Source organism: Jaculus jaculus, chromosome 10 (assembly GCF_020740685.1).
Source record: "Jaculus jaculus isolate mJacJac1 chromosome 10, mJacJac1.mat.Y.cur, whole genome shotgun sequence".
Classification (NCBI taxonomy): domain Eukaryota; kingdom Metazoa; phylum Chordata; class Mammalia; order Rodentia; family Dipodidae; genus Jaculus; species Jaculus jaculus.
In genome coordinates, this window is record NC_059111.1 from 108,439,840 (window position 1) to 108,449,110 (window position 9,271).

A 9,271-nucleotide genomic window follows, 5' to 3' on the forward strand; every position below is an offset into this window, starting at 1 on the left:
CTTTTTTTTTTTTCAAGATTGGGTTTCACTCTAGTCCAGGCTGACCTGGAATTCACTATGTAGTCTCAGGGTGGCCTCAAACTCATGGCAATCATCCTGCCTCTGCCTCTCAAGTGCTGGGATTAAAGGCATGCACCAACATGCCTGGCTCTTTTATTTTTTTTTAATTTTATTTTATTTATTTGCTAGGATATATATATAGAGAGAGAGAGAATGGGTGTGCCAGGGGCTCCAGCCACTGCATACTACAAATACCTTAAGTGCTAAGCCCAATATATAATAGTTTTATTCTAGGCTGATCTGGAATTCATTATATAGTCTCAGGCTGGCCTCAAACTCACAGTGATCCTCCCACCTCAGCCTCCCAAGTGTTGGGATTAAAATTATATTTTTAATTAGCTAACAAAGAAGTGAGTTTCCTTATGGCTTTTAAAATACATCTTTAGTTTTGGTTAATCCTCCCTTACAACCACTCCTATCCTTAATCTCCCCAGCCCTATAGTGGTAGGGGTGTGGGATATGGTAAGGATCTTACATAGCACAGAAGATAGCTACATGTCTGTATGCATCTAAGTAACCTTGAAGCCCAGCAGTTTAGGAGGGCCCCAACAATAGGGAGAAACTGAAGGAAATAGAAGGCAGTAGGCTGGTCAGCATTCTTTTTTTTTTTTTTTTAATTTTTATTTATTTATTTGAGAGCGACAGACACAGAAAGACAGATAGAGGGAGGGAGAGAGAGAATGGGCCCGCCAGGGCTTCCAGCCTCTGCAAACGAACTCCAGATGTGTGCGCCCCCCCTGTGCATCTGGCTAACGTGGGACCTGGGGAACCGAGCCTCAAACCGGGGTCCTTAGGCTTCACAGGCAAGCGCCTAACCGCTAAGCCATCTCTCCAGCCCATGGTCAGCATTCTTGAGCCTAACTCCAACTCCCCCTTTCCTTCCCTGTGATCCTGTTCCACCTAGAAAAATGATGTATTGCCAAATATGATCCACATCATTGTAAGTTGTTCTTTGCTATGAAAGCCTGAAAAATTGAATTAGGGCTCAGGTTCCTTGGAAAGTTACTCCATCTAAGTCTTATCCAGGCTTGCTTTTTTTTTTTTTTTTTTTTTTTTGATCTTTACTCTTCCACTATGCTATTCCCACTTCAACAATTCACCCTCGGTATTCTGTCCCACTACTTTCTTTTTAAATTTTTGTTTTGTTTTGCGTTTTTCAAGGTAGGGTTTCATTCTGGTCCAGGCTGACCTGGAATTCACTATGTTGTCTCAGGGTGGCCTTGAACTCAGAGTAATACACCTACCTCTGCCTCTCAAGGGCTGGGATTAAAGGTGTACACCACCATGGCCAGCTTTAAAAAATATATATTTTAGTTTTATTATTTGTTTGAGAGAGAGAGAAAAAGAGGGAGGGAGGAAGAGAAAGAATAGACATGCCAGGGCCTCCAACTGCTGCAAACAAACTCCAGACACATGTGCCATCTTGTGTATCTGTCCCATGTGGGTTCTGGGGGATTGAACCTGGGTTCTTTGGCTTTGCATGCAAGCACCTTAATTGCAAGTGCCTTAATTGTTAAGCCATCTCTTCACCCCTCTACTTTCTTCTTCTTTTTTTAAACTATGTTTTTTTTTTTAATTTTTTTATTTATTTAATTGAGAGCGACAGACACAGAGAGAAAGACAGATAAGAGGGAGAGAGAGAGAATGGGCGCGCCAGGGCTTCCAGCCTCTGCAAACGAACTCCAGACGCGTGCGCCCCCTTGTGCATCTGGCTAACGTGGGACCTGGGGAACCGAGCCTCGAACCGGGGTCCTTAGGCTTCACAGGCAAGCGCTTAACCGCTAAGCCATCTCTCCAGCCCTCTTCTTCTTCTTCTTTTTTTATAAATGAAATATTTTTCATTTTTATTTATTTGAGAGAGAGAGAATGAATTGGCACACCAGGGCCTCTAGCCACTGCAAACAAACTCAGATGCATGCACCACCTTGTGCATATGGTTTACATGGGTATTGGGGAATTAAGCCTAGGTCCTTAGGCTTCAGGGGCAAATGCCTTAACCACTAAGCCATCTCTCCAGCCCTGCCTCTCTACTATTTTGTTGTTGTTGTTCGTTGTTGTTGTTTTTCAAGGTAGGGTCTCACTGTAGCCCAGATGGCGATCCTCCTACCTCTCCCTCTGCCTTTCTACTTTCATATCACATATGTCACCTTCTTGTTGCTGGGACAAATTACCTGACAAATGTCAGTTTAAGGTGGAAGGATTTATTTCAGCTTACAGTTCCAGGTAACAGTCCATCATGGTGGGGAAGGTATGGGATCAGGAGCTTGAGGCAGCTGGCCACGTTCAGTCCACAGTGAGGAAGCAGAGCGCAGTCAACACTGGCACCCAGCCAGCTCTCTCCTTTTAATATAGTCTTGGAGCTTGGCCTGTGGAATGGTGTCACCCATGACTAAGGTGCTTCCAGCTTAATTAACCTAATTAAGATAACCCCTCACAGTTGATTCTAGGTGCCATCAAATTGACAATCAGTATAAACCATCATAAGTGTCTTGTTATCCCCTTTCTGTAACAACACCCTCCTCCCATGGCCTCTTTCGAGCTTCCCCTCTGTAATTGACTCTTACTACAACTTCTGTGCAAATCTAAAAATTCAAATCTAGGATCCACATATGAGTGCCTAAGTCATCTTAGTATAATATTTTCTACATCCATCCACTTTAGAATTGCAGGCAGTTTTATGCGAGAGAGAGAGAGAAAGAGAGAGAGAGAGAGGGAGGGAGAGAATATGGGCGTTCCAGCCACTGCAAATGAACTCCAGATGCGTGTGCCTCGTTGTGCATCTGGCTAATGTGGGTCCTGGGGAATTGAACCTGGATCCTCTGGCTTAGTAGGCAAATGCCTTAGTTGCTAAGCCATCCTTCCAGCTCTATTTTATTTATTTATTTGCATGCAGAGAGAGAGAGAGAGAGAGAGAAAAGAGAGAGAATGGATATGCCACAGCCTTCAGCCACTGTTAATGAACTCCAGATGCGTGCACCCCTTTGTATCTGGCTTTATATGGGTACTGGAGAACTGAATCCCAGTTGTTAGGCTTTGTAGGCAATGGCCTTAACCACTGAGCAATCTCTCCCACCCTTGTAGGCAGTTTTGTTTGGCTGGACCATTCTGCCATTCTGCTCTCTGGGCAGAGTGCAGGCAAGGTTTTTGGATGCTTACTTGCTTGGTTGCTTTTGTTTTTAATTTTTAAAAGCACATATATAGGAGGTGGGAGGGGGAAGAAGAGAGGGTCAGGGCCTCTTGTGACTGTCACAAATACACTCCATGCACCACTTTGTGCTTCTGGGTTTGTTGGTACTGGGGAATCAAAGCTGGGCCAACAGGCTTTGCAAGGAAGTGCCTTAACTATGGAGCCATCTCCTCAACTCCTTTCATTCTTTACTTCCATCCCTATAGATTGCAACTAGCAACTTCCTGATGCACTAGAGGATTCCTAGCATGGGCCCCACTGGAAAAGGGGCAGAGATGCTCCTGAAAGCTGGTTTTCTTGGTATGTCTTGTGCTGTGGGTGAGCAAAGCTTCTGAAGACTCTGGGGACTCAAAGCATCCTGGCTTCATGTGGCATGTTCATCATTTCTTGGTCACCATGCAGGTAGGCCCAATCTATTGTTCCCTGTACCAAAGATCCCAGACAATATCTCTAAAAATGTTAAGATTGTCCAAGAAAGCATAGATTACAAGTGGAGAGGGATGCTGTGTAGGAAAAGAAAGAGTGGCCCATTACCATCCTCTATCAAATGAGACTATCGAGGTGGCAGGGGTTTTGGGTTTTGAGAAAGGATCAGGAAGAAGGTAAGGTGAACCAGCTGAAAAGCAACTCCTGGTGAGTTCTCCCAGAGTGAGTCCTTGACTAGGGGGTGGTAAAGGAATTACCATCCCCAGGCCATAAGGTCAGTGAGAGGAATGAATGCAACCAGCTTTATTGTACAGGAATCAGAAATACAGCAAGGTCAGAAACAGCAGACAGGCTTGATTAAAGCAAGACAACACCCAATCAGCAATGGGTAGGAGCCCCAAGGTGGGAACACAACTGAGGGCTAACCTGGGGAGGTTTAAGTATGTTGAGGCTGTCTCTATCTCTGAAAGTGTCATAGGCTGACTATCTAATTGAAAAAAACAATCTTTCGTATTGAAAGAACAAGGTGAGCTGCCCAGAAGAGAAGCCATTATTCATAACTGCCTCAAGCCCACAGTCTCTGGCTGAACTCCCAGAGCCCTAGACTCCCAGAGACTTAAATATCCCCAGTCAACCACTCACTTACCGTTTCCAGAAGTGGGTGAGGGAATTTCTTCCACTTGGATATGTCTTTCGAAGCATGTGAGGTAGTTAAAAAAAAAAAAAAAAAAAAAAGATGGTTGAATAAGAGGCTTGAGGTCCTCAATCGAAAAGCTTAGTAAATTGGCAAAATGGCCATAATCTATATTTCTTTATGTTTTTATCATTTTGGATGTGTGCAACTTAGACATTCATAGCACACAAAGCTCTGTAAAGAGACAGGCAAATTTTGGTGAAATATGGCATTTTTTAGAGCTGTGTGAGTGTAAGTTATATGTAACAGTGTGTATGTGAGAGTGAGGGTGGGAAGGGACGCACATAATCCACTGCAAATGTGTAGAGATCAGAGAACAACATGGGTGTCAGTTTCAACATATTATAAACCTGAGTGATACACATCTTTTGTTCCCAACTGTACATCCAAGATGAAGTTACAATGTAAAATTAACCCCATAAACTCATGTGTTGAAATAACGGATTTTCGACTTACCAGACTTCCTTTATTTCCATTCCTTTATAAAAAAAAAAATAGATTTGGAAGCCAGGCATAGTGGCTCATGGAAGGCAGAGGTAGGAAGATCACACAGGGAGTTCGAGGCCACGCTTAGGTTACATAATGAATTCCACGTCAGACTGGGCTACAGAGAGACACTACCTCGAAAAAGAAAAAAAAAAAAAAAAAAGAAGAAGGAGAAAAAGAAAAAGAAAACAAAAGAAAAAAGAAAGTATGGGACTGAAAACCTAAACAACTGGGTTTGATTTCACAGTTCCATGTAAGATACACAGAAGTGCCACGACACTTTGACACAACCCATATTGTCTCCATATTCCCTGTCCTCACAAGTCTGTATTTTTTGGCGTAAAACAAACTAAATAATAAAAAGAGTTGTTAAAGTTTGTTCTGGATGTACCAAGACTCAGATATACCAGAAATAAGGATGGAGGGAGAACAAAGAGAGGCGGAGGACGCACGCGGAGGGTGCTGGCGGCGGGCGGGAGGGCGTGTGTGCGCCGCGAGGCAGTGGGAGTGAGAGGGAGCGCGTGGTTTGCGTCGGCGGGCGTGTGTGCGTTGCATACGTGTGTCTGGGTGAGTGGTGTGGGTAGGCGCGGCAGAGCGTTGGGTGTTGGGGTGGTGGGAGTGGGTGCTCGTGGCCGTGGCCGTGCGCGTGCGTGAGGCGCAGGCGGCGTGTGCCGAGCAGGGGGCGGGGTGTGAGTGTGTGAGTGTGTGAGTGTGTGTGTGTGTGTGTGTGTGTGTGTGTGTGTGTGTGTGGTGTGGAGTCAGGGAGGGAGGTAGGGCGCTCCGGCTGGGCCGGCCAGGCGTCCGGTCCCGTGGTCCCGTCCCGTCCCGCGGGGGCTGGAGGTTGAGGAGCGCTTTGCGGGCCTGGCGGGGCGGGGCGGCGCGGAGTGGGCGGTGCGAACGGGCGGGGCGTCGTGACGTCATCCGGGAGCACCTTGGAATAGAGCTGAGGCGAGCACAGCTGCCGCGGGTGGTAGTGGCGCACGCCGGTAGGAATTTGCTGAAGAGGCAGAAGCAGGAGGATCATGAGTTCGAGGCCAGCCTGGGCTGCACATTTTGACCTTTCCTTTGCTTTTCTTTTTCTTTCTTTTTCTCCCCACAGCCACATCTAAAGTCCTCCCAACACACAAACCAGCACACACACGCGCCACAAACCAACACCACCACCACACAAACATACACAACGCCTCATTCACCTCCTTCCCTCGCTCCCCGAACAAGCCTCGCCTCCCCACAACCACCTCAACACACACCGCCAGCCCCCACAACACACACCACAGCCTCTTCCCGCCGCCGCACAGCAAAGTCCCCTCCACAAGCTCACGCAGCCCCGCACCGCACCACACACGCTGCCTTCACACTCACCACCCTTCCTTAACCCTTTTGGCCTTCTCTTCAAAAACAACCAACACGCCGACCCACCATCCAACCGTCCGAACCATAATCAGTCAACCAAGAGTCCAACCCAGACAACACACCCTTTCTCACCCCACCCACGAGGCGATGGAGGGCAGTGGCGACCGCTTACCTCCATGGTCGCTTTGCTTTCTCTCTCACCCACAGCTCCGCTTAGCGCCCCCTTTTCTTTGGCCAGAGAAACGTCTGCCCGCCCCATGCCAAAGTCCCCTTAGCCAAGGGAAGGACGCCGCCTCCCGCGGACAGCAGGAACGCTCCCGGTCTTCTCCTTGGACGTGGGATTCGCCCTTACCCTTCCAAGCCCTTCTTCCCTTCCACCTCACTTTCCCTCAGACGTGACTCCCTCGCCCTGTACTTCATGGAGAAGAAATTCCGCTCGCAAGCCACAGACAGACACCCCCGGGGGCGATCCCATCCCTCGGCAGAGACGGAGCAGGGCTCCACCCGTGCATCCGCTGTGCCTTCGAGCGCGGCGCCGTGCACGTGCTCCGCCTTGGTGTTCTTGGCCGTCGACCTCGGCTCGGCGAGCAGGAGGACCTCCCAGGAACGACCCGGACAAAGACGGCACGTTCGTTTCCTACCCCGTCAGCCACTCACCCTACGTGACGCCCCTGTGGGAGGGTCGGGGGATGGTCTTCTTGTGCCCGTCTCTTTGTAATTAGCGGGAAGACCACAGTTCATCCTCAGGGCAGTGCCTGCATGCATCGGCCTCCCTTTGGTGGGAGCTGTGAGACTCTTCCTCCTCCTCTTCCTCCTGTTTCTCCTGATGCTTCACAGCCCAGGTACCTCTGCTCCTGGCAGCTGAGGGAGATCTCCCGTCCCTGAATTGTGTGAGCACTTGTGAGGGTGCCACGTCCAATACGCAGGCCACAACCGTCCCTGCCTCTGGCGCCTTCTGTGTCTGCGTGCCCACCACGGGCCAAGGTGCCCCCCCGAGTGTGTAGGTGGACCGGGTGTAGAGAGTCTGTCTGGCCATCTAGGGTTCAGTGGCCTCCTTACCAGCGTTGCCAAAGTTGCCCGGCTGGGCTACCTGTGTCCAAGGCGATTCCTGCCACCAGCGCCTTGGAGCCTGGCGTCCTGGGTGCGGCGGCTGCCTCGACAGGCAACCTGCGCGACAAGCGGCTCACCAGGCGCCTCCGTGTGGCTTGGGGTTGCCCGGGTGTGGGTGGCAGCAGAGAGGAAGACGCACGGCTGTCATCTGCAAGGCGATCCTCGCATTGCGCCGTGTCCGAGGTGAGCCTTCCAAGAGAGTGGCCAGGAGAAGAGGGGAAGAGAGCCTGGCGTGAGGCCCCTGGTCTGTGAGGGACCCCCGCACCCCCAGCCGGTTCCCACGGCCGTTGCCCGTGGTGTCGGTCTTCTCGCTGGCATGGCACGGCACGGCACTCGGCACCTTCTTGTCGGCTGCTCAACGTACAGCAAACGCCCACGGGAAGGTCCTGAGGGGGCCTTGGCTGGAAGAGGCGCGCCGGTCGAAGTGGCTCGGTGGGGTGTCAGGAGTTAGGGTAAGTAACAGAGCAGCAGAGCAGAGAAGGAAGCTCTCTGTGTCGCGAGCGCTCTCTCACAGGACTCGACAGCCATGGACGTTTCTGTCTTCTCAGGACTGCTCTGGCTGCTTCTTCCTCTTTGACATCTGGGGATTTGACACTGGGGCTAAATAAATCGCGCCCGATGACCCGATACGTGCTCCTTGCTGTGTGGCCGGATCATGCTGGTGGGAGCAGCCAGGGGGGACCCACTGGCGACTGGCACCAGAAGGGTGTCATTCCACGTGGGATGCACCGCATTTGACAAATTTCCACTTCTGTCCTGCCTTCCCTGCTTCCTTCCTCCTCTTCTTCCTTCGCAGCCTGTCTAGCTCTTGCTATATCTCTGAAACTCTTTCTCTTTTGCGTCTTTCTTCCTTTCATTCTACCTATCTGTCTGTCTGTTTGTCTGTCTATCTATCTATCTATCTATCTATCTATCTATCTATCTATCTACATATATATATATATAAACGGTCTTGGAGAAAATGTCCAGAGAACCTGGACCTTCCTATGAGAGGGCCAGGAAGAACTGAGAGTTCCTGGCTCACCAAAGGTCGGCAAGAGTGCTGATGAGTGGAATCTGGAGTGAGGGCTCCACTCCGGCTGCGGTCAAGAAGAAGAGTGTCTGCAGGCCCGTGGTGCTCTTCTGCTTTGAGCGTGTGGGCCTTGTTTTCCCTCAGGCAGCCGTCCCTCGCCTGCCACCGCTGAGACGTCATACTTTCCCCGCGGGCAACACGAGAGGGAGCTGTGGACGCACACCCTCTGCCGTCAAGGAGACGCTGCGGAGGGCCGAGCTCCTCGCCGTGCACGCGGAGGGGAAAGCCGGCTCCCCCCACGGCGAGCGGGGCGGGCACCGGACACGCACCGACCGCACCAAATCCTGAGGCCTCTCCTTGCCGGGAGAGCGAGGGCTGAGGATGCCGCGTTCCCACAGCAGGAGGCGGTGTGCGGAGCTGAAGGAGGGGCGCCGGCAGGCGCGACGGCACCGGTCCGTCTCCCCCGGCCATCTTTCCTGCCCCCCGCCCCGACCACAGCGGTTCACGCAGTCCCGCGCTGGGCAGTCAGGCTCAGCGGTGCTGGCGCAGCAGCGAGTTGCCCAAGGTGGGCTCCTTGCTAGTCGCCGACGCCCCTGTGAAGCCCTCCGGGAGCTAGATGAAAGGAAGGAGGAGGAGGAGAGGGACGGCGAAGAGTAGGAGAACGAACGTGAAGTTTGTCCGTAGCCACAGAACGCGGGGCGCCCTGGCAAATGGGCACAATTTGGAAAATGTCAGGGCCTGAGTGCTCGGGGCTGCCGGACGGAGGGAGGGAGGGAGAGAGGGAGAGAAGGAGGGAGGGAGAGAAGGAGGGAGGGAGAGAAGGAGGGAGGGAGGGCGGGTCAGGCTCAAAGGACGAGCATGCGGCTGGAGGGCGCGCATTGGCCTCGCCTGTGTCAGAAGTGAGTCCCCGGAGTCGGGCGACAGGACTGAGCACGACAGAGAT

The 9,271-nt window shown here is 51.4% G+C and overlaps 1 long non-coding RNA gene across 1 annotated transcript; it reads right to left on the reverse strand.

Annotated features, from left to right (window-relative positions):
* Nucleotides 1-2,237: 2,237 nt before the first annotated feature.
* Nucleotides 2,238-4,960, reverse strand: LOC123464084. The gene is made up of 3 exons (XR_006639343.1): nucleotides 4,824-4,960; nucleotides 4,320-4,363; nucleotides 2,238-2,426 (listed from the first exon to the last, which is right to left on the reverse strand). It is a non-coding gene; the product is annotated as an uncharacterized LOC123464084 (long non-coding RNA).
* Between the last annotated feature and the right edge of the window lie 4,311 nt (nucleotides 4,961-9,271).